The sequence below is a fragment of the Siphateles boraxobius genome, unplaced genomic scaffold, assembly GCF_051911475.1.
Source record: "Siphateles boraxobius isolate OS27281-9 unplaced genomic scaffold, OSU_SipBor_1 51, whole genome shotgun sequence".
Taxonomy (NCBI): Eukaryota; Metazoa; Chordata; class Actinopteri; order Cypriniformes; family Leuciscidae; genus Siphateles; species Siphateles boraxobius.
Window position 1 is genome coordinate 46,658 of NW_027509153.1, and position 23,596 is coordinate 70,253.

The window sequence follows — 23,596 nt, forward strand, 5'->3', positions numbered from 1 at the left end:
AAAATTGCATGAACTTATTGACCTGACCCACCAGGCACCATATTAAAAAACAAGGTCTCTAATTTAATAATGTAACACGTTTTATACAGACACTTCATATTTAAACGGTATTAGATTATTTTTTGCATTCACTGGCTACTGTGAAGCGTTGAGCTAAAATGACACATGACGCCGTTCCTGCCAGCCGCGCTGATCGGATACAACTACCTGTCTCTGCAACTCCTTGTTAGTATAGTGGAAAGTATCTCCGCCTGTCACGCGGAGACTGGGGTTCGATTCCCCGACGGGGAGATTCAGTCCTTTACTGCTGCCAAAAGACCTTAACAAAAGTTTTGCTCCAGCAAACAAGTTACAGGGAAGTTGGCAAGGGGCCCGCACGACTGTTTTAAAGACAGCTTGAGAAAAATGCAATGCGTTGGCCGGGAATCGAACCCATACAGCAAGAATGGACAGACCCAGGAATCGAACCCATAGCAAGAATGCTCGTAATCAAGGTCTTTAATTTACAAATGTGATGCGTTGGCCGGGAATCGAACCCGGTCACCTGCTTGGAAGGCAGCTATGCTCACCACAATACCACCAACGCAAGACTGTCGGATGTAGGCTGGAAGCCCTCTTGCGCAGTCAGCAAGAATTTTCGCAATACATTAGCAGCTGGCAGGTGCAGATGAACTGAAACTCTCTTTGTTTGGACCTGGCACTTAAAAAAAATGCATGAACTTATTGACCTGACCTACCAGGCACTATATTAAAAAAAAAAGGTCTCTAATTTAATAATGTAACACGTTTTATACAGACACTTCATATTTAAACGGTATTAGATTTTTTTTTGGATTCACTGGCTTCTGTGAAGCGTTGAGCTAAAATGACGCATGACGCCGTTCCTGGAAGTCGACCTGATCGGGGACAACTACCAGTCTCAGCAACTCCTTGTTAGTATAGTGGAAAGTATCTCCGCCTGTCACGCGGAAGACCGTGGTTCGATTCCCCGACGGGGAGATACAGTCATTTACTGCTGCCAAAAGACCTTAACAAAAGTTTTGCTCCAGCAAACAAGTTACAGGAGAAGTTGGCAAGGGGCCCCGGACGACTTTTTTAAAGACAGCTTGAGAAAAATGCAATGCATTGGCCGGGGATCGAACCCATACAGCAAGAATGGACAGACCCAGGAATCGAACCCATAGCAAGAATGCTCGTAATCAAGGTCTTTAATTTACAAAAGTGATGCGTTGGCCGGGAATCAAACCCAGGTCAACTACTTGGAAGGCAGCTATGCTCACCACTATACTACCAACACAAGACTGATGGATGTAGGCTGGAAGCCGTATTGTGCGGTCAGCAAGAATTTTCGCAATACATTAGCAGCTGGCAGGTGCAGATTAACTGAAACTCTCTTTGTTTGGACCTGGCACTTAAAAAAATTGCATGAACTTATTGACCTGACCTACCAGGCAATGTAGTGATCTTTTTCTTTGTAGAAAAGTTAGAAGCTCAGACCAGGAGACGGTGGAAGTTTTCCAAGCAGAAGTTCTTTATTGCTTGTCGGTAGCTGCAGTCATTCCAACATCGTCTAACTAAGGGAACTTTACATTGTAGTTTATATACATTTCAAGGGGGAGGGATTACATTGTGAGGAACAAAGCATGTAAATGAGCTGAAACATGAGAACAGAACGGTGCAGGACTTCTCGCACTGAGATAAGAACTCCAAGACAAATGGTCTCAGTAATAAAATGGCAGGTGTTCAAACTTGCTCAGCATGCCTCTTCACCCGGTAAAACAATGAGAACAGGAAAAGCCTAGCCTTCTCGCACTGAGATGGGACAGTCAGGAATATCCTGCTGGGAACCCCTACCGTTTGCAGGGATTTCCTGGTCTCATCATTTATAAACTTTCTCAATATAAAATACTATTGTATTGGAATTCTAAATTAAACATTTAAATAAAATTTGTAATCCTACAACACCATATTAAAAAACAAGGTCTCTAATTTAATAATGTAACACGTTTTATACAGACACTTCATATTTAAACGGTATTACATTTTTTTTTGGATTCACTGGCTTCAGTGAAGCATTGAGCTAAAATGACGCATGACGCCGTTCCTGGAAGCCGGGCTGATCGGATACAACCACCTGTCTCTGCAACTTCTATAGTATAGTGGAGAGTATCTCCGCCTGTCACGCGTAAGACCGGGGTTCGATTCCCCGACGGGGAGACCCAGTCCTTTACTGCTGCCAAAAGACCTTAACAAATGTTTTGCTCCAGCAAACAAGTTACAGGAGAAGTTGGCAAGGGGCCACCGACGACTGTTTTAAAGACAGCTTGAGAAAAATGCAATGCGTTGGCCGGGAATCGAACGCATACAGCAAGAATGGACAGACCCAGGAATCGAACCCATAGCAAGAATGCTCGTAATCAAGGTCTTTAATTTACAAATGTGATGCGTTGGCCGGGAATCGAACCCGGGGTCAACTGCTTGGAAGGCAGCTATGCTCACCACTATACCACCAACACAAGACTGTTGGATGTAGACTGGAAGCCCTCTTCTGCGGTCAGCAAGAATGTTCGCAATATATTAGCAGCTGGCAGGTGCAGATGAATTGAAACTCTCTTTGTTTGGACCTGGCACTTAAAAAAATTGCATGAACTTATTGACCTGACCTACCAGGCACCATATTAAAAAAAAAGGGTCTCTAATTTAATAATGTAACACGTTTTATACAGACACTTCATATTTAAACGGTATTAGATTATTTTTTGGATTCACTGGCTTCTGTGAAGCGTTGAGCTAAAATGACGCATGACGCTGTTCCTGGAAGCCGCGCAGATCGGATACAACTACCTGTCTCTGCAACTCCTTGTTAGTATAGTGGAAAGTATCTCCGCCTGTCACGCGGAGACTGGGGTTCGATTCCCCGACGGGGAGATCCAGTCCTTTACTGCTGCCAAAAGACCTTAACAAATGTTTTGCTCCAGCAAACAAGTTGCAGGAGAAGTTGGCAAGGGGCCTCGGACGACTGTTTTAAAGACAGCTTGAGAAAAATGCAATGTGTTGGCCGGGAATCGAACGCATACAGCAAGAATGGACAGACCCAGGAATCGAACCCATAGCAAGAATGCTCGTAGTCAAGGTCTTTAATTTACAAATGTGACGCGTTGGCCGGGAATCGAACCCGGGTCAACTGCTTGGAAGGCAGCTATGCTCCCCACTATACCACCAACGCAAGACTGTTGGATGTAGACTGGAAGCCCTGTTCTGCGGTCAGCAATAATTTTTGCAATACTTTAGCAGCTGGCAGGTGCAGATGAACTGAAACTCTCTTTGTTTGGACCTGGCACTTAAAAAAATTGCATGAACTTATTGACCTGACCTACCAGGCACCATATTAAAAAACAAGGTCTCTAATTTAATAATGTAACACGTTTTATACAGACACTTCATATTTAAACGGTATTAGATTATTTTTTGCATTCACTGGCTTCTGTGAAGCGTTGAGCTAAAATGACGCATGACGCCGTTCCTGCAAGCCGCGCTGATCGGATACAACTACCTGTCTCTGCAACTCCTTGTTAGTATAGTGGAAAGTATCTCCGCCTGTCACGAGGAGACTGGGGTTCGATTCCCCGACGGGGAGATTCAGTCCTTTACTGCTGCCAAAAGACCTTAACAAATGTTTTGCTCCAGCAAACAAGTTACAGGGAAGTTGGCAAGGGGCCCGGACGACTGTTTTAAAGACAGCTTGAGAAAAATGCAATGCGTTGGCCGGGAATCAAACCCATAAAGCAAGAATGGACAGACCCAGGAATCGAACCCATAGCAAGAATGCTCGTAATCAAGGTCTTTAATTTACAAATGTGATGCGTTGGCCGGGAATCGAACCCGGTCAACTGCTTGGAAGGCAGCTATGCTCACCACTATACCACCAACGCAGGCCTTTGAACGTAGACTGGAAGCCCAGTTGTGCCGTCAGCAAGAATTTTCGCAATACATTAGCAGCTGGCAGGTGCAGATGAACTGAAACTCTCTCTGTTTGGACCTGGCACTTAAAAAAATTGCATGAACTTATTGACCTGACCTACCAGGCACTGTAGTGATCTTTTTCTTTGTAGAAAAGTTAGAAGCTCAGACCAGGAGACAGTAGAAGTTTTCCAAGCAGAAGTTCTTTATTGTTTGTCGGTAGCTGCAGTCATTCCAACATCGTCTAACTAAGGGAACTTTACATTGTAGTTTATATACATTTCAAGGGGGAGGGATTACATTGTGAGGAACAAAGCATGTAAATGAGTTGAAACATGAGAACAGAGCGGTGCAGGATTTCTCGCACTGAGATAAGAACTCCAAGACAAATGGTCTCAGTAATAAAATAGCAGGTGTTCAAACTTGCTCAGCATGAATCTTCACCCGGTAAAACAATGAGAACAGGAAAAGCCTAGCCTTCATCGCACTGAGATGGGACAGTCAGGAATATCCTGCTGGGAACCCCTACCGTTTGCAGAGATTTCCTGGTCTCATCATTTATAAACTTTCTCAATATAAAATACTATTGTATTGGAAATCTAAATTAAACATTTAAATAAAATTTGTAATCCTACAACACCATATTAAAAAACAAGGTCTCTAATTTAATAATGTAACACGTTTTATACAGACACTTCATATTTAAACGGTATTAGATTATTTTTTGGATTCACTGGCTTCTGTGAAGCGTTGAGCTAAAATGACGCATGACGCCGTTCCTGGAAGCCGCGCTGATCGGATACAACTACCTGTCTCTGCAACTCCTTGTTAGTATAGTGGAAAGTATCTCCGCCTGTCACGCGGAGACTGGGGTTCGATTCCCCGACGGGGAGATTCAGTCCTTTACTGCTGCCAAAAGACCTTAACAAATGTTTTGCTCCAGCAAACAAGTTACAGGGAAGTTGGCAAGGGGCCCGGACGACTGTTTTAAAGACAGCTTGAGAAAAATGCAATGCGTTGGCCGGGAATCAAACCCATAAAGCAAGAATGGACAGACCCAGGAATCGAACCCATAGCAAGAATGCTCGTAATCAAGGTCTTTAATTTACAAATGTGATGCGTTGGCCGGGAATCGAACCCGGTCAACTGCTTGGAAGGCAGCTATGCTCACCACTATACCACCAACGCAGGCCTTTGAACGTAGACTGGAAGCCCAGTTGTGCCGTCAGCAAGAATTTTCGCAATACATTAGCAGCTGGCAGGTGCAGATGAACTGAAACTCTCTTTGTTTGGACCTGGCACTTAAAAAAATTGCATGAACTTATTGACCTGACCTACCAGGCACTGTAGTGATCTTTTTCTTTGTAGAAAAGTTAGAAGCTCAGACCAGGAGACAGTAGAAGTTTTCCAAGCAGAAGTTCTTTATTGTTTGTCGGTAGCTGCAGTCATTCCAACATCGTCTAACTAAGGGAACTTTACATTGTAGTTTATATACATTTCAAGGGGGAGGGATTACATTGTGAGGAACAAAGCATGTAAATGAGTTGAAACATGAGAACAGAGCGGTGCAGGACTTCTCGCACTGAGATAAGAACTCCAAGACAAATGGTCTCAGTAATAAAATAGCAGGTGTTCAAACTTGCTCAGCATGACTCTTCACCCGGTAAAACAATGAGAACAGGAAAAGCCTAGCCTTCTCGCACTGAGATGGGACAGTCAGGAATATCCTGCTGGGAACCCCTACCGTTTGCAGAGATTTCCTGGTCTCATCATTTATAAACTTTCTCAATATAAAATACTATTGTATTGGAAATCTAAATTAAACATTTAAATAAAATTTGTAATCCTACAACACCATATTAAAAAACAAGGTCTCTAATTTAATAATGTAACACGTTTTATACAGACACTTCATATTTAAACGGTATTAGATTATTTTTTGGATTCACTGGCTTCTGTGAAGCGTTGAGCTAAAATGACGCATGACGCCGTTCCTGGAAGCCGCGCTGATCGGATACAACTACCTGTCTCTGCAGCTCCTCGTTAGTATAGTGGAAAGTATCTCCGCCTGTCACGCGGAAGACCGGGGTTCGATTCCCCGACGGGGAGATCCAGTCCTTTACTGCTGCCAAAAGACCTTAACAAATGTTTTGCTCCAGCAAACAAGTTACAGGAGAAGTTGGCAAGGGGCCACCGACGACTGTTTTAAAGACAGCTTGAGAAAAATGCAATGCGTTGGCCGGGAATCGAACGCATACAGCAAGAATGGACAGACCCAGGAATCGAACCCATAGCAAGAATGCTCGTAATCAAGGTCTTTAATTTACAAATGTGATGCGTTGGCCAGCAATCGAACCCGGGTCAACTGCTTGGAAGGCAGCTATGCTCACCACTATACCACCAACACAAGACTGTTGAATGTAGACTGGAAGCCCTCTTGTGCGGTCAGCAAGAATGTTCGCAATATATTAGCAGCTGGCAGGTGCAGATGAATTGAAACTCTCTTTGTTTGGACCTGGCACTTAAAAAAATTGCATGAACTTATTGACCTGACCTACCAGGCACCATATTAAAAAAAAGGGTCTCTAATTTAATAATGTAACACGTTTTATACAGACACTTCATATTTAAACGGTATTAGATTATTTTTTGGATTCACTGGCTTCTGTGAAGCGTTGAGCTAAAATGACGCATGACGCTGTTCCTGGAAGCCGCGCTGATCGGATACAACTACCTGTCTCTGCAACTCTTTGTTAGTATAGTGGAAAGTATCTCCGCCTGTCACGCGGAAACTGGGGTTCGATTCCCCGACGGGGAGATCCAGTCCTGTACTGCTGCCAAAAGACCTTAACAAATGTTTTGCTCCAGCAAACGAGTTGCAGGAGAAGTTGGCAAGGGGCCTCGGACGACTGTTTTAAAGACAGGTTGAGAAAAATGCAATGCGTTGGCCGGGAATCGAACGCATACAGCAAGAATGGACAGACCCAGGAATCGAACCCATAGCAAGAATGCTCGTAATCAAGGTCTTTAATTTACAAATGTGATGCGTAGGCCGGGAATCGAACCCAGGTCAACTGCTTGGAAGGCAGCTATGCTCACCACTATACCACCAACGCAAGACTGTTGGATGTAGACCGGAAGCCCTGTTCTGCGGTCAGCAATAATTTTTGCAATACTTTAGCAGCTGGCAGGTGCAGATGAACTGAAACTCTCTTTGTTTGGACCTGGCACTTAAAAAAATTGCATGAACTTATTGACCTGACCTACCAGGCACCATATTAAAAAACAAGGTCTCTAATTTAATAATGTAACACGTTTTATACAGACACTTCATATTTAAACGGTATTAGATTATTTTTTGCAATCACTGGCTTATGTGAAGCGTTGAGCTAAAATGACGCATGAAGCCGTTCCTGGAAGCCGCGCTGATCGGTTACAACTACCTGTCTCTGCAACTCCTTGTTAGTATAGTGGCAAGTATCTCCGCCTGTCACGCGGAGACTGGGGTTCGATTCCCCGACGGGGAGATCCAGTCCTTTACTGCTGCCAAAAGACCTTAACAAAAGTTTTGCTCCAGCAAACAAGTTACAGGAGAAGTTGGCAAGGGGCCCCGGACGACTGTTTTAAAGACAGCTTGAGAAAAATGCAATGCGTTGGCCGGGAATCGAACCCATACAGCAAGAATGGACAGACCCAGGAATCGAACCCATAGCATGAATGCTCGTAATCAAGGTCTTTAATTTACAAATGTGATGCGTTGGCCGGGAATCGAACCCGGTCACCTGCTTGGAAGGCAGCTATGCTCACCACAATACCACCAACGCAGGCCTTTGAACGTAGACTGGAAGCCCGGTTGTGCGGTCAGCAAGAATTTTCGCAATACATTAGCAGCTGGCAGGTGCAGATGAACTGAAACTCTCTTTGTTTGGACCTGGCACTTAAAAAAATTGCATGAACTTATTGACCTGACCTACCAGGCACTGTAGTGATCTTTTTCTTTGTAGAAAAGTTAGAAGCTCAGACCAGGAGACAGTGGAAGTTTTCCAAGCAGAAGTTCTTTATTGCTTGTCGGTAGCTGCAGTCTTTCCAACATCGTCTAACTAAGGGAACTTTACATTGTAGTTTATATACATTTCAAGGGGGAGGGATTACATTGTGAGGAACAAAGCATGTAAATGAGCTGAAACATGAGAACAGAACGGTGCAGGACTTCTCGCACTGAGATAAGAACTCCAAGACAAATGGTCTCAGTAATAAAATAGCAGGTGTTCAAACTTGCTCAGCATGACTCTTCACCCGGTAAAACAATGAGAACAGGAAAAGCCTAGCCTTCTCGCACTGAGATGGGACAGTCAGGAATATCCTGCTGGGAACCCCTACAGTTTGCAGAGATTTCCTGGTCTCATCATTTATAAACTTTCTCTATATAAAATACTATTGTATTGGAAATCTAAATTAAACATTTAAATAAAATTTGTAATCCTACAACACCATATTAAAAAACAAGGTCTCTAATTTAATAATGTAACACGTTTTATACAGACACTTCATATTTAAACGGTATTAGATTATTTTTTGGATTCACTGGCTTCTGTGAAGCGTTGAGCTAAAATGACGCATGACGCCGTTCCTGGAAGCCGCGCTGATCGGATACAACTACCTGTCTCTGCAACTCCTTGTTAGTATAGTGGAAAGTATCTCCGCCTGTCACGCGGAGACTGGGGTTCGATTCCCCGACGGGGAGATTCAGTCCTTTACTGCTGCCAAAAGACCTTAACAAATGTTTTGCTCCAGCAAACAAGTTACAGGGAAGTTGGCAAGGGGCCCGGACGACTGTTTTAAAGACAGCTTGAGAAAAATGCAATGCGTTGGCCGGGAATCAAACCCATAAAGCAAGAATGGACAGACCCAGGAATCGAACCCATAGCAAGAATGCTCGTAATCAAGGTCTTTAATTTACAAATGTGATGCGTTGGCCGGGAATCGAACCCGGTCAACTGCTTGGAAGGCAGCTATGCTCACCACTATACCACCAACGCAGGCCTTTGAACGTAGACTGGAAGCCCAGTTGTGCCGTCAGCAAGAATTTTCGCAATACATTAGCAGCTGGCAGGTGCAGATGAACTGAAACTCTCTTTGTTTGGACCTGGCACTTAAAAAAATTGCATGAACTTATTGACCTGACCTACCAGGCACTGTAGTGATCTTTTTCTTTGTAGAAAAGTTAGAAGCTCAGACCAGGAGACAGTAGAAGTTTTCCAAGCAGAAGTTCTTTATTGTTTGTCGGTAGCTGCAGTCATTCCAACATCGTCTAACTAAGGGAACTTTACATTGTAGTTTATATACATTTCAAGGGGGAGGGATTACATTGTGAGGAACAAAGCATGTAAATGAGTTGAAACATGAGAACAGAGCGGTGCAGGACTTCTCGCACTGAGATAAGAACTCCAAGACAAATGGTCTCAGTAATAAAATAGCAGGTGTTCAAACTTGCTCAGCATGACTCTTCACCCGGTAAAACAATGAGAACAGGAAAAGCCTAGCCTTCTCGCACTGAGATGGGACAGTCAGGAATATCCTGCTGGGAACCCCTACCGTTTGCAGAGATTTCCTGGTCTCATCATTTATAAACTTTCTCAATATAAAATACTATTGTATTGGAAATCTAAATTAAACATTTAAATAAAATTTGTAATCCTACAACACCATATTAAAAAACAAGGTCTCTAATTTAATAATGTAACACGTTTTATACAGACACTTCATATTTAAACGGTATTAGATTATTTTTTGGATTCACTGGCTTCTGTGAAGCGTTGAGCTAAAATGACGCATGACGCCGTTCCTGGAAGCCGCGCTGATCGGATACAACTACCTGTCTCTGCAGCTCCTCGTTAGTATAGTGGAAAGTATCTCCGCCTGTCACGCGGAAGACCGGGGTTCGATTCCCCGACGGGGAGATCCAGTCCTTTACTGCTGCCAAAAGACCTTAACAAATGTTTTGCTCCAGCAAACAAGTTACAGGAGAAGTTGGCAAGGGGCCACCGACGACTGTTTTAAAGACAGCTTGAGAAAAATGCAATGCGTTGGCCGGGAATCGAACGCATACAGCAAGAATGGACAGACCCAGGAATCGAACCCATAGCAAGAATGCTCGTAATCAAGGTCTTTAATTTACAAATGTGATGCGTTGGCCAGCAATCGAACCCGGGTCAACTGCTTGGAAGGCAGCTATGCTCACCACTATACCACCAACACAAGACTGTTGAATGTAGACTGGAAGCCCTCTTGTGCGGTCAGCAAGAATGTTCGCAATATATTAGCAGCTGGCAGGTGCAGATGAATTGAAACTCTCTTTGTTTGGACCTGGCACTTAAAAAAATTGCATGAACTTATTGACCTGACCTACCAGGCACCATATTAAAAAAAAGGGTCTCTAATTTAATAATGTAACACGTTTCATACAGACACTTCATATTTAAACGGTATTAGATTATTTTTTGGATTCACTGGCTTCTGTGAAGCGTTGAGCTAAAATGACGCATGACGCTGTTCCTGGAAGCCGCGCTGATCGGATACAACTACCTGTCTCTGCAACTCTTTGTTAGTATAGTGGAAAGTATCTCCGCCTGTCACGCGGAAACTGGGGTTCGATTCCCCGACGGGGAGATCCAGTCCTGTACTGCTGCCAAAAGACCTTAACAAATGTTTTGCTCCAGCAAACGAGTTGCAGGAGAAGTTGGCAAGGGGCCTCGGACGACTGTTTTAAAGACAGGTTGAGAAAAATGCAATGCGTTGGCCGGGAATCGAACGCATACAGCAAGAATGGACAGACCCAGGAATCGAACCCATAGCAAGAATGCTCGTAATCAAGGTCTTTAATTTACAAATGTGATGCGTAGGCCGGGAATCGAACCCAGGTCAACTGCTTGGAAGGCAGCTATGCTCACCACTATACCACCAACGCAAGACTGTTGGATGTAGACCGGAAGCCCTGTTCTGCGGTCAGCAATAATTTTTGCAATACTTTAGCAGCTGGCAGGTGCAGATGAACTGAAACTCTCTTTGTTTGGACCTGGCACTTAAAAAAATTGCATGAACTTATTGACCTGACCTACCAGGCACCATATTAAAAAACAAGGTCTCTAATTTAATAATGTAACACGTTTTATACAGACACTTCATATTTAAACGGTATTAGATTATTTTTTGCAATCACTGGCTTATGTGAAGCGTTGAGCTAAAATGACGCATGAAGCCGTTCCTGGAAGCCGCGCTGATCGGTTACAACTACCTGTCTCTGCAACTCCTTGTTAGTATAGTGGCAAGTATCTCCGCCTGTCACGCGGAGACTGGGGTTCGATTCCCCGACGGGGAGATCCAGTCCTTTACTGCTGCCAAAAGACCTTAACAAAAGTTTTGCTCCAGCAAACAAGTTACAGGAGAAGTTGGCAAGGGGCCCCGGACGACTGTTTTAAAGACAGCTTGAGAAAAATGCAATGCGTTGGCCGGGAATCGAACCCATACAGCAAGAATGGACAGACCCAGGAATCGAACCCATAGCATGAATGCTCGTAATCAAGGTCTTTAATTTACAAATGTGATGCGTTGGCCGGGAATCGAACCCGGTCACCTGCTTGGAAGGCAGCTATGCTCACCACAATACCACCAACGCAGGCCTTTGAACGTAGACTGGAAGCCCGGTTGTGCGGTCAGCAAGAATTTTCGCAATACATTAGCAGCTGGCAGGTGCAGATGAACTGAAACTCTCTTTGTTTGGACCTGGCACTTAAAAAAATTGCATGAACTTATTGACCTGACCTACCAGGCACTGTAGTGATCTTTTTCTTTGTAGAAAAGTTAGAAGCTCAGACCAGGAGACAGTGGAAGTTTTCCAAGCAGAAGTTCTTTATTGCTTGTCGGTAGCTGCAGTCTTTCCAACATCGTCTAACTAAGGGAACTTTACATTGTAGTTTATATACATTTCAAGGGGGAGGGATTACATTGTGAGGAACAAAGCATGTAAATGAGCTGAAACATGAGAACAGAACGGTGCAGGACTTCTCGCACTGAGATAAGAACTCCAAGACAAATGGTCTCAGTAATAAAATAGCAGGTGTTCAAACTTGCTCAGCATGACTCTTCACCCGGTAAAACAATGAGAACAGGAAAAGCCTAGCCTTCTCGCACTGAGATGGGACAGTCAGGAATATCCTGCTGGGAACCCCTACCGTTTGCAGAGATTTCCTGGTCTCATCATTTATAAACTTTCTCTATATAAAATACTATTGTATTGGAAATCTAAATTAAACATTTAAATAAAATTTGTAATCCTACAACACCATATTAAAAAACAAGGTCTCTAATTTAATAATGTAACACGTTTTATACAGACACTTCATATTTAAACGGTATTAGATTATTTTTTGGATTCACTGGCTTCTGTGAAGCGTTGAGCTAAAATGACGCATGACGCCGTTCCTGGAAGCCGCGCTGATCGGATACAACTACCTGTCTCTGCAACTCCTCGTTAGTATAGTGGAAAGTATCTCCGCCTGTCACGCGGAAGACCGGGGTTCGATTCCCCGACGGGGAGATCCATTCCTTTACTGCTGCCAAAAGACCTTAACAAATGTTTTGCTCCAGCAAACAAGTTACAGGAGAAGTTGGCAAGGGGCCACCGACGACTGTTTTAAAGACAGCTTGTGAAAAATGCAATGCGTTGGCCGGGAATCGAACGCATACAGCAAGAATGGACAGACCCAGGAATCGAACCCATAGCAAGAATGCTCGTAATCAAGGTCTTTAATTTACAAATGTGATGCGTAGGCCGGGAATCGAACCCGGGTCAACTGCTTGGAAGGCAGCTATGCTCACCACTATACCACCAACGCAAGACTGTTGGATGTAGACCGGAAGCCCTGTTCTGCGGTCAGCAATAATTTTTGCAATACTTTAGCAGCTGGCAGGTGCAGATGAACTGAAACTCTCTTTGTTTGGACCTGGCACTTAAAAAAATTGCATGAACTTATTGACCTGACCTACCAGGCACCATATTAAAAAACAAGGTCTCTAATTTAATAATGTAACACGTTTTATACAGACACTTCATATTTAAACGGTATTAGATTATTTTTTGCAATCACTGGCTTATGTGAAGCGTTGAGCTAAAATGACGCATGAAGCCGTTCCTGGAAGCCGCGCTGATCAGTTACAACTACCTGTCTCTGCAACTCCTTGTTAGTATAGTGGCAAGTATCTCCGCCTGTCACGCGGAGACTGGGGTTCGATTCCCCGACGGGGAGATCCAGTCCTTTACTGCTGCCAAAAGACCTTAACAAAAGTTTTGCTCCAGCAAACAAGTTACAGGAGAAGTTGGCAAGGGGGCCCGGACGACTGTTTTAAAGACAGCTTGAGAAAAATGCAATGCGTTGGCCGGGAATCGAACCCATACAGCAAGAATGGACAGACCCAGGAATCGAACCCATAGCAAGAATGCTCGTAATCAAGGTCTTTAATTTACAAATGTGATGCGTTGGCCGGGAATCGAACCCGGTCACCTGCTTGGAAGGCAGCTATGCTCACCACAATACCACCAACGCAGGCCTTTGAACGTAGACTGGAAGCCCGGTTGTGCAGTCAGCAAGAATTTTCGCAATACATTAGCAGCTGGCAGGTGCAGATGAACTGAAACTCTCTTTGTTTGGACCTGGCACTTAAAAAAATTGCATGAACTTATTGACCTGACCTACCAGGCACTGTAGTGATCTTTTTCTTTGTAGAAAAGTTAGAAGCTCAGACCAGGAGACAGTGGAAGTTTTCCAAGCAGAAGTTCTTTATTGCTTGTCGGTAGCTGCAGTCATTCCAACATCGTCTAACTAAGGGAACTTTACATTGTAGTTTATATACATTTCAAGGGGGAGGGATTACATTGTGAGGAACAAAGCATGTAAATGAGCTGAAACATGAGAACAGAACGGTGCAGGACTTCTCGCACTGAGATAAGAACTCCAAGACAAATGGTCTCAGTAATAAAATAGCAGGTGTTCAAACTTGCTCAGCATGGCTCTTCACCCGGTAAAACAATGAGAACAGGAAAAGCCTAGCCTTCTCGCACTGAGATGGGACAGTCAGGAATATCCTGCTGGGAACCCCTACCGTTTGCAGAGATTTCCTGGTGTCATCATTTATAAACTTTCTCTATATAAAATACTATTGTATTGGAAATCTAAATTAAACATTTAAATAAAATTTGTAATCCTACAACACCATATTAAAAAACAAGGTCTCTAATTTAATAATGTAACACGTTTTATACAGACACTTCATATTTAAACGGTATTAGATTATTTTTTGGATTCACTGGCTTCTGTGAAGCGTTGAGCTAAAATGACGCATGACGCCGTTCCTGGAAGCCGCGCTGATCGGATACAACTACCTGTCTCTGCAACTCCTCGTTAGTATAGTGGAAAGTATCTCCGCCTGTCACGCGGAAGACCGGGGTTCGATTCCCCGACGGGGAGATCCAGTCCTTTACTGCTGCCAAAAGACCTTAACAAATGTTTTGCTCCAGGAAACAAGTTACAGGGAAGTTGGCAAGGGGCCTCGGACGACTGTTTTAAAGACAGCTTGAGAAAAATGCAATGCGTTGGCCGGGAATCGAACGCATACAGCAAGAATGGACTGCCCCAGGAATCGAACCCATAGCAAGAATGCTCGTAATCAAGGTCTTTAATTTACAAATGTGATGCGTTGGCCGGGAATCGAACCCGGGTGAACTGCTTGGAAGGCAGCTATGCTCACCACTATACCACCAACGCAAGACTGTTGGATGTAGACTGGAAGCCGTGTTGTGCGGTCAGCAAGAATTTTCGCAATACATTAGCAGCTGGCAGGTGGAGATGAACTGAAACTCTCTTTGTTTGGACCAGGCACTTAAAAAAATGGCATGAACTTATTGACCTGACCTACCAGGCACCATATTAAAAAACAAGAGGTTAATGACACAATATCCTCAAAATCAGGAAATAATAGTACCCCAAACTAACACATACAAGACATAGAGTGCAGTCACCATCACACACACACATATTAGACACATATTTTAACTGTTCATTTTTAATGTTCGCTTTTCATTATATCATCTCTAAAAAGATTTAAATTTTAAGTAAGATTTTAAACTTCACATTTTACTGTAGCTTTTACCTAATTTTACATGGTCTCTTAACCAGTTTCAAAGCATGTCTGTTCATTATTCATTTGATCTTAGAAAAGTCAGCTGGATTTTGGTTCATTATCACTATTTTGCTTCAGCTTGCTCTAGCAGGCCGATAACAGAAAGACAGACACAGTTACCATCCCTGCCTCCACTCAGACAGTCTCTCTCTCTCTAATGGCGCTTTTCCACTACACAGTACCAGCTCGCCTTGGCTCGGCTCGGCTCGACTCGACTCGCCTTTGTTTGGTTTTCCACTGTGTAAAAGTTGTACCTGTACCTGCTTTCGGGTACTTTTTTTCGTACCACCTCCGGCGAGGTTCTAAGCGAGCTAAGGCGATACTAAAATGTGACGTAATACAATGCCGACTGCTGATTGGTCAGAGAGAATCATCACTATTCACTGCGTCATCATTGCACGCGGCAGACGGAGTATCCAGAATAACCAGAGAATAACCCCGCCATTTTTAAATAGTTTGCCCAGATATACTAAACTTACTATTATGGCAACTCGGAAGAATACGCCGTGGTCAAACGAGGAGGTGCAGACTTTCCTATGTTTGGTTGCCGAAGAAAGGATCCAGCGAGAGCTTGATGGGGCAACGAGGAACGAAAAAGTTTATCAAGAAATCTCCGAACTGCTGTCCACACATGGCTACAACAGGACTTTCCAGCAATGTAGGGAAAAGTTAAAAAAACTGAAAAGTGACTACAGAGCTGTAAAGGACCACAACGGCCGCAGTGGTTCAAACCGAAAAAGCTGGAAGTGGTACGAACAGATGGACGGTATCTACGGCCATAGACCGGCGAGCAACGGGAGGGAGGGTGGACTTGACTCGGCCACCAGTTTGTTGGAGTCGCTGTTGGAGGATGGTGAGTGTTTAAAATTTACATTACATTAATCATGTAGGCACACTCTGCTTGAGAGTTTTGTTTTCTGTAGGCTGGCTTTTGAAAAGCTGAAGCTCACTTATAACATCGAAGACTGTAAACTTGTGTCGCAGATAACAATTGCTGCTACCGCTAACTATCTGCCATTGCTATTTTCGTATTGTGTTGACTTTTGTATGATCTTTCTATCTAGATTCCTTTTCGACGAGCGAGAATGGTTCAGTGACTCCCACTGATGCCACGTCGGCACCGGAACCAGCGGCACCATCGACACCAACAAGATCAGCAGCGTCGACACCGAGACCCGCAGCAGCGTCGACACCGGCAATCGGTTAGTATAATTGGAGAAAAAGTAAACTCTTCTAGCCTGTTGTCTGTGAATCTATACACACTTTTTAATATATCATTAATCGTATCAATAACTCATTAATATAACGTAAACGTACTTGCATAACAACAGGAAGCATTCCCAGTTATGGGAATGCAGGATTCATTAATAAACCTGTTCAGTATTTTTATAACTTTCCAGACGTACACCTATACTGTACACATGGTATTTTAAAGTTGACATTTACTAAAATAGATGTTTAATAAATACATTAAATACATTTACTCAGATGTTAAGTCGTTATATACTATATAAGTAATAGTAAGTTGTGGGCTTGTCTTTTTTTATGTAGAAGCTGTAATGATAATACATGTGAACAATTTACAACACACACAACCTTTGAATGAAACGTGACTTGTCCGTTTTTCTTTATAACTCATTCATTGTAATTATTTTTTTGGCCAGGACGGAGGAAACGAAAGAGGGAACAGGAGCATCTGACTGTCCTGAGGGAGATGCAGACATCGGATGTCGAGCAGCTGGAATTGAACCAGGCACAGCGGGAGCGCCATTTACAGATGGCACTCGATGATGCAGCACATGCCCGAGAACTAGAAGCGGCTTTAAGGAGAGAGGAGATGGCTGCAATGTCGTCCTTCAACCAGGCCTTTCTGGGAACCCTGAGCCAGCTTGTCCAGGCACTGAACCGGCGGGATGCTGTTCCACCGCCCCTGGACTGAAACCCCTTTGTTTATTTTAATTTAATGTTTGCACTACATGTAACATATGTATATAGTTGGATGTGTGAATTTATATTAATATTATATTTTTTTCTATTTGTATGCGTGTTTAAATAAAACCTTTTTGAAACTTATTACAAACAGTGTCTTTTTTTGATGGTTTGCCTTTTTACAAGGGTTTAAACAAGTATTTTCAGATTTTATACTGTGATAACCTTTAATGAAAAACAGCAGAGACAACATATTTAATGATAATGTATTTATTTAGCAATTAAAATAACGCATCAGACCCTCCCGTACATCTCTGCCCTCCTCCTCAACACCCTGTGCCACTGGCACCACAGGCTCTGCTGCTGCAGGTGCATCCCAGTCATCGTCATAGTCCTCTCCATGACTCTCACAAAGGTTATGCAAAGCACAGCAAGTAAGAATCATAGATTTCACGATTGTAACATCACAGTCATTTCTTTTCATGAGGCAACGCCACCTTCCCTTCAGTCTACCAAAAGCGTTTTCAACCACTACCCGTGCTCGACATATTTTCTTGTTGTAGATCTGCTGTTCTACTGTCAGCCGTCCAGTGTCAGTGAATGGCTTTAGGAGCCAGTTCTGCAGGGGATAGGCAGAATCTCCCAGGATGTAGTAGGCAACATTCACCCCACCAATATTCCTGGTGTAAGCTGGAAAGTGGTTGCCACGGCTGGCCAACTCCCACAATGTGGACAGTCTTAAAACACGAGCATCATGCAAGCTGCCATGCAGTCCTGCAAACACGTTCCAGAACAGTCCTTTTCCATCTACAACACCTTGAAGGACCTTGTCTCTCCATCACTGGACGCAGTTTGTTGTACAAATATATGAATGTTTCTTCCGACATTCTGAAGTTCTGAACCCACTGCGCGTTTGTGAAACCAGGAACAATAACATCCCACCACTCGGTAGCTCGGTTGAAAGCCCAAACAGACGGTTTGCCGCGGCGACTTTGCAAAGCTAAACAGATCTGAAACACATAAACCATGCACATTTTAGTACGTAATACTGGTAGCTATAAAGTTGATTAAATACTTTGCATATAGTATAGTATTTACACATATGCAAACGTTAGCTATGTTAGCATAACTTACCCTCTTGCGTCGGCTTTGAACAACCGGATTCGTCTCGTAGTCTGAACTCTGTAGTAATTCCCAAACTCTCCTGTTTTTTTCAGCAGTGTTTCGTTTTTCTGCCCTCAGCCTCTCATGAAACAACGTTTGTCTTCTTGCTGTGAGAAACAGCCACATCCCGAGGATCAAAAACAGCATATACTCGATTTCCCCCATTGTCCTGTGTGTGTGGGTAGCGGATGTGTGTCGCGTATAAGATTACGTCACGGCAGTTTCCTGCGGCGTCGCTATGACTACCGGGTACTATTTGTGGCGGTACTATCTGCAATGGAAAACGGAGCGAAAAGCGAGCCGAGTCGAGGCGAGCCGAGGCGAGTCGAGCCGAGTCGAGCTGGTACTGGTAATGGAAAAGCGCCATAAACAAATAATCTTTTCAACAGCCTCCTAAGACTGTAATTTAGACTAAATGTAATATTAAATTTATTACATTAACCTTTTACCATTCACCTTTGTTATCCAGACTCTTCTCAAACCTACAAAAGCCTGTCTTCATCTTTAGCCACCACCATGCCTAACGACCTTCAGGAGTTAAAACTATGTTATAGACATATTAGCTCAACATTAACTCTTCTATACATTTTACTTGCCCATATGGCAACCAACATCATGTCCCTCATATAATTAAGTTTTGTTACTGTCTCCGCAGCAAATAATGGCAATCACCTCATGGAATCAGCTGGCTCCTGAAAGCCCACTCCCGTTAGCTATTTATCTTTAATTTTCTTCTCTTCAGGGTGTCGTCCCCTGGCATAGTTGCAGACACTTGTCACAATGAAAAACAAGCCATACAATCAATGCGGTTTCTGGTGAGTGGTATAGAGGAACTCACATTTCTGGGTCAGACTGCCGTAACATTAATTTTAACCTCACAGCGCATCTCACCTCTCAATGCTCTGCTGACCCCGGTGGCCTCCAGTAATCAGCGCTCAACTCTCATACCTTTCTCACAAATAACACCTCCATCCGGAGGTGCCCAATGTTCGTGACCCCCTGCGTTAGGCTGTCCCCTGGCCAGGAAGATCATCCCGTCATTGAGTAGCCACTCGTACACACGTACACACTGGTGACCGCTCTTTCCCAATACAATCAGTTTTCTTCAACAGAACTCAGCTGTTTTCTGGAGCTTAGGAAAGGCACGTTCAAGAGTCACCAGAGCCATTCCGATTGCCTAATAGTGTTCACAGGGAGACAGGTTAATAACAACAGTATTTAATCACTTAAATCCATTAACTATCTTAAAAGCAGCAACCTAGCTACTTAGACTATACTCAGTGAATTTAGATCACAGCCGTACATTCAGTGTACTTCATCTGTAGCCGGAGCCATCGGTCCTCAATGGTGGAGACTAAATGAGACAAAGTTGTTACTGGTCCTAAAATACGCTAATCAAAATGTCACCTCTATCTTTTAAGGTCTGTATTATTTTAAAGACTTCTTTAAAGTCATTCAGTTTTACTTTTAACATTTTTAACATTTAAATACAAATTGCCCTCTGAATGGTAATGATTTCTTTTAACATCTCTGTGTCTATGGTTTTCAACTGAAACACTGTGCTTTACTATAAATAGCTTATTATCACTTATGACACAGGCTCAGATAACAGCTTTTAGATGACATTGAATGAGAGAGAGACTCTGAGGCATTCAAGACTGGTACACTGCTCTCTCATATACTTCTAACATCAAACTTTTATCTACCATCTTTTAACTCTATCCCAGCTTAAGGCATCTTTGCCAGAAATTACATGTGTTTTCAAATAAACATAGTTTTACAGTTGTCTTTTGCCCACGTCAGGGAATCTAGACATTACAAATTTCCATTCAGATTGAGTCTCTGTCGCACTGGCTGTTTCAGCCACAGCACACATCAGATTTAGATAAGCGAACTGTTTCATTACAGCCAATAGCAGACTTATCTTTTGAAAGCAAAACATCAGCTTCTAGCTCTTTCATGGTCAACTTTTCAAGCTGTTTGTTTAATCAGATGCCTTTCTACACATTTTACATTTAGCAACTGTTAATTCAGTAGCCTACTACTTCTGCTTATTTGTTCTTACATAAAAATAATTATTCTAGTTCTCAATAACGTTTCACATTTCTCAATCTCAATTTTAATTGTCAAGTTCTCAACCATAGTTTAATATTTGACTTTAGTTTTCTCTTGGAGTTTATCAATCTCCAATTAGGATTCACACTATAAGTTTGACGAGGCAAGCACTCTCTGCTTGTGATACTTTTGCAGTTATTGTAAATCATCTGTGAGATTAGTCTCTCTATATCATCTAAAACCTTTTTAAAATGTTTAATTACAACACAATCATCCTTTTAGTTACTTTGATATATTTTGCAACTCACATCTGTTGGAGTCATTCATTTTACATCAACCTGTATTCATCAATTCACTTATAAAAATTACTATTATAGAAATTACTATTATAGATATTTTCTTCAAAAGGATTCACTTTAAGACTTCAATCTTTTGACCTTTTTATCTCTTATTTCTCAGTCAGAAAAATGTCACTGTCGTCATTTAAACACTGATCTACTTTCAAACCAATATTATTACCAAAAATGTGTTGTCATTTTATCACATTTTAAACACCTTCTCGGTGGGCATTTACAGTTACGTATTAAATGGTCCTGATGACCACCATTAAAACACTCTCGGCTCCAACTTACTGCACACCCTTGAAGCAGTGTGTCCCAAACAGGAATGCAAACCGAGCTGATAAGCAGTTCTCTGTATTCTTTTACAGTCCACCAGTGGCTGATTTAATCATAATAGCCCAATCATAATCTTCATCATTATTATTGGCAGAACATTAATTGTCATAAGCTGCAAAATATTCTAAGTTGTTTTCACAAAGTGTCTGTTTAACTTTAGTCACACTTGTCCAAGGAAATGATCTTCGACCCATAATTTAATATACTTGCTTTTTGTAATCATCGTAAGCAATACAAGGCTAAACATTTTAATTTTTCAGTTTCTTTGTTTGTTTGTAGCCAGTCAAGTTGTTGTTTAAATTTCCAAACAGAAGCAAAACTTATCAAGACAACCATTTACTTAATAATTTCTGCAAATTTCTCTGAAGTGAGGGCTTCAGAGCACAGCTGCTTACAGCATTCGCTCTTTTCTGTCTCACTATTAGTTTCAGGACTGTTCAGGTTACTGATCAAGTTACTCAGTTTGTCTGCCATATCTTAATAACAGTTCAAACTCACCTGAAGTCATTGCAGAAATGGAGGCGGCGATCTTTGAACAACACAGCTTGGCTTCTCCGTGATGAAACTGCAGAGTATACTCCAAAATCACAGTTACATATACTGGTCCATGCCAATTTGGGTCACAACTTTTTTTTTCTTTTTTTTCTCTCTCTCGGGATCGTTCCTGATGCATCCCTGGCAAACAACCCTATTTTTGTTAGTATCCCTAACTGCCTGATTCACTAAATTCGGGGATCCCCTATCTGAGATGGAAGAGATTGAGCAGGTTTACGGTGCCACTGGACCTCCCGTCCAGGGACGTACTCTGCTGGGGTGGTGCTACACCATTAATGCCCAGTGGGGCCCACACAGAGCACGCTTCGCTTGCGCTGTCTGCTGCCGTTACCCTTAACGACGCTCTCAGCGACTTCTTATCCTCTCAGCAGTAGGCCTACAACTTACTCCTTCACTCGCCTCATCGGAGTGAAGGCTACTTACTCCTTCACTCGCCTCATCGGAGTGAAGGCTCTCCCGCTCTCCTTCAAAATCTCTTCCAGTCAGACAGCCCTAACAATTAATAAAAGCTTACTACCTTGTGTGTTGATTTGCCAGAGATGTCACCACGGAATGATTGCCCGCCGCATCCTCCACCAAACTGTAAGGGGTATACAGTTAAAGACCCAGAACCAGATATGAAGAATGAAGACCCAGAGTCAGAATTATAAAAAATTAAAGAAAATATTTACTGAAGATAGTTTGCAGTTTCATCAGCAGAAGTCAGCTTCAATACTCGCACAGGAGTTCGTAGGCCGCCCCGCTTACAGTTACAAAGATCACAGCAGTTATACCATTTCCAAGGTCTAAGCTACGTCATTGCTTACAGGATGAATGATTCTCAGTGGCTATGAAATAGATAAACACAGTAATTTTCCACACATATACAGATAGACTGAAGCATATCTCCATCGATTATGCAGCTGAAGTTAGGCACGTCATGACCTTCCAGGTCGCAGATTTGGGTTGCTGGGCGCCAGCATGTCCAGAACAACAACTCAGTCAATCTCCAATAATGCCAGTGGTTCCTTAACCTGTAACCAAGAAGACTAACACACACACCGACACACAGCTTTTCCAAGGTTGGATTTGGCCAGGCTCTCACTATAAACAGGAGAGTCCTCTCAAAACATCAAGATAATGCGTTCTTTCTCTCAAGGATAGCTAAACTTTAGTCTAACTGGAAAGAAAGGCTTTAACATAGAAATGGCCCCTTAAACGATTGGCTTCAATGACCCCTATATGTTTTAACACATTGAAGACCTTTCTCAAACACAATACAAGTCAAGTCAAGTCAAGTCATCCTCATTTATATAGCGCTTTTAACAATATAGATTGTTTCAAAGCAGCTTTACAGAGATAAAGATATAATTTAAGGTAACAGAGATTGGTTTGGTTTTATAGTGGCTCTTGAAAAATGTTTTTTCCAGCTAAAGTTAGTTTTGATTGATTCACTTCCATCTAAATGATAGTTTGTTATTAAGGGTAACCTTCTTTCTCTCAAGGATAGCTAAACTTTAGTCTAACTGGAAAGAAAGGCTTTAACAAAGAAATGGCCCCTTAAACGATTGGCTTCAATGACCCCTATATGTTTAAACACATTGAAGACCTTTCTCAAACACAAAACAAGTCCCTATTTCATTTCTGGAAGCTGTGTTAAATAAGCAAGCACTGCATTCAGATATCAAATACAGACATTAAAGAATACATGAAAAGAACATTTCAGTAATCACACTGGTAACTTATATAAATAAAGTAAAATCTCCAGAGAAGTCATTCAATTCATTTGATATTTAGAAGGAAAAATATTGATTAATACCTTAATTATAATCAATCATTACATATACATTGAAGCAGCAGTGGATTCCAATCCACCCCCTTCATCTTGCAGCGGAAGCTGATGGTGAGGGCATCGGAGAAGTGTTTTTGGTCATCTGTTTTTGCTGCTGTTTTAAAAGATACTGCTGCAAATTGTACATTTTGCTGCCTGGCACACACTCCTGCCTCATTATAAAGAAAGCATATCCGTCTGCCCTGGTATC

The 23,596-nt window shown here is 42.5% G+C and overlaps 13 non-coding genes across 13 annotated transcripts; 4 read left to right on the forward strand and 9 right to left on the reverse strand.

Annotated features, from left to right (window-relative positions):
• Window positions 1-2,443: 2,443 nt before the first annotated feature.
• Window positions 2,444-2,516, reverse strand: trnag-ucc (transfer RNA glycine (anticodon UCC)). The gene has a single exon. It is a non-coding gene; the product is annotated as a tRNA-Gly (tRNA).
• A 638-nt stretch (window positions 2,517-3,154) lies between these two features.
• trnag-ucc (transfer RNA glycine (anticodon UCC)) lies at window positions 3,155-3,226 on the reverse strand. Its single transcript has one exon. It is a non-coding gene; the product is annotated as a tRNA-Gly (tRNA).
• Window positions 3,227-3,861: 635 nt separating this feature from the next.
• trnag-ucc (transfer RNA glycine (anticodon UCC)) lies at window positions 3,862-3,932 on the reverse strand. Its single transcript has one exon. It is a non-coding gene; the product is annotated as a tRNA-Gly (tRNA).
• Window positions 3,933-5,077: 1,145 nt separating this feature from the next.
• On the reverse strand, window positions 5,078-5,148 carry trnag-ucc (transfer RNA glycine (anticodon UCC)). Its single transcript has one exon. It is a non-coding gene; the product is annotated as a tRNA-Gly (tRNA).
• An 849-nt stretch (window positions 5,149-5,997) lies between these two features.
• Window positions 5,998-6,069, forward strand: trnad-guc (transfer RNA aspartic acid (anticodon GUC)). Its single transcript has one exon. It is a non-coding gene; the product is annotated as a tRNA-Asp (tRNA).
• A 935-nt stretch (window positions 6,070-7,004) lies between these two features.
• trnag-ucc (transfer RNA glycine (anticodon UCC)) lies at window positions 7,005-7,076 on the reverse strand. The gene has a single exon. It is a non-coding gene; the product is annotated as a tRNA-Gly (tRNA).
• Window positions 7,077-8,928: 1,852 nt separating this feature from the next.
• trnag-ucc (transfer RNA glycine (anticodon UCC)) lies at window positions 8,929-8,999 on the reverse strand. The gene has a single exon. It is a non-coding gene; the product is annotated as a tRNA-Gly (tRNA).
• Window positions 9,000-9,848: 849 nt separating this feature from the next.
• Window positions 9,849-9,920, forward strand: trnad-guc (transfer RNA aspartic acid (anticodon GUC)). Its single transcript has one exon. It is a non-coding gene; the product is annotated as a tRNA-Asp (tRNA).
• Window positions 9,921-10,855: 935 nt separating this feature from the next.
• Window positions 10,856-10,927, reverse strand: trnag-ucc (transfer RNA glycine (anticodon UCC)). The gene has a single exon. It is a non-coding gene; the product is annotated as a tRNA-Gly (tRNA).
• A 1,557-nt stretch (window positions 10,928-12,484) lies between these two features.
• On the forward strand, window positions 12,485-12,556 carry trnad-guc (transfer RNA aspartic acid (anticodon GUC)). Its single transcript has one exon. It is a non-coding gene; the product is annotated as a tRNA-Asp (tRNA).
• Window positions 12,557-12,782: 226 nt separating this feature from the next.
• Window positions 12,783-12,854, reverse strand: trnag-ucc (transfer RNA glycine (anticodon UCC)). Its single transcript has one exon. It is a non-coding gene; the product is annotated as a tRNA-Gly (tRNA).
• A 1,557-nt stretch (window positions 12,855-14,411) lies between these two features.
• On the forward strand, window positions 14,412-14,483 carry trnad-guc (transfer RNA aspartic acid (anticodon GUC)). Its single transcript has one exon. It is a non-coding gene; the product is annotated as a tRNA-Asp (tRNA).
• A 225-nt stretch (window positions 14,484-14,708) lies between these two features.
• Window positions 14,709-14,780, reverse strand: trnag-ucc (transfer RNA glycine (anticodon UCC)). The gene has a single exon. It is a non-coding gene; the product is annotated as a tRNA-Gly (tRNA).
• Between the last annotated feature and the right edge of the window lie 8,816 nt (window positions 14,781-23,596).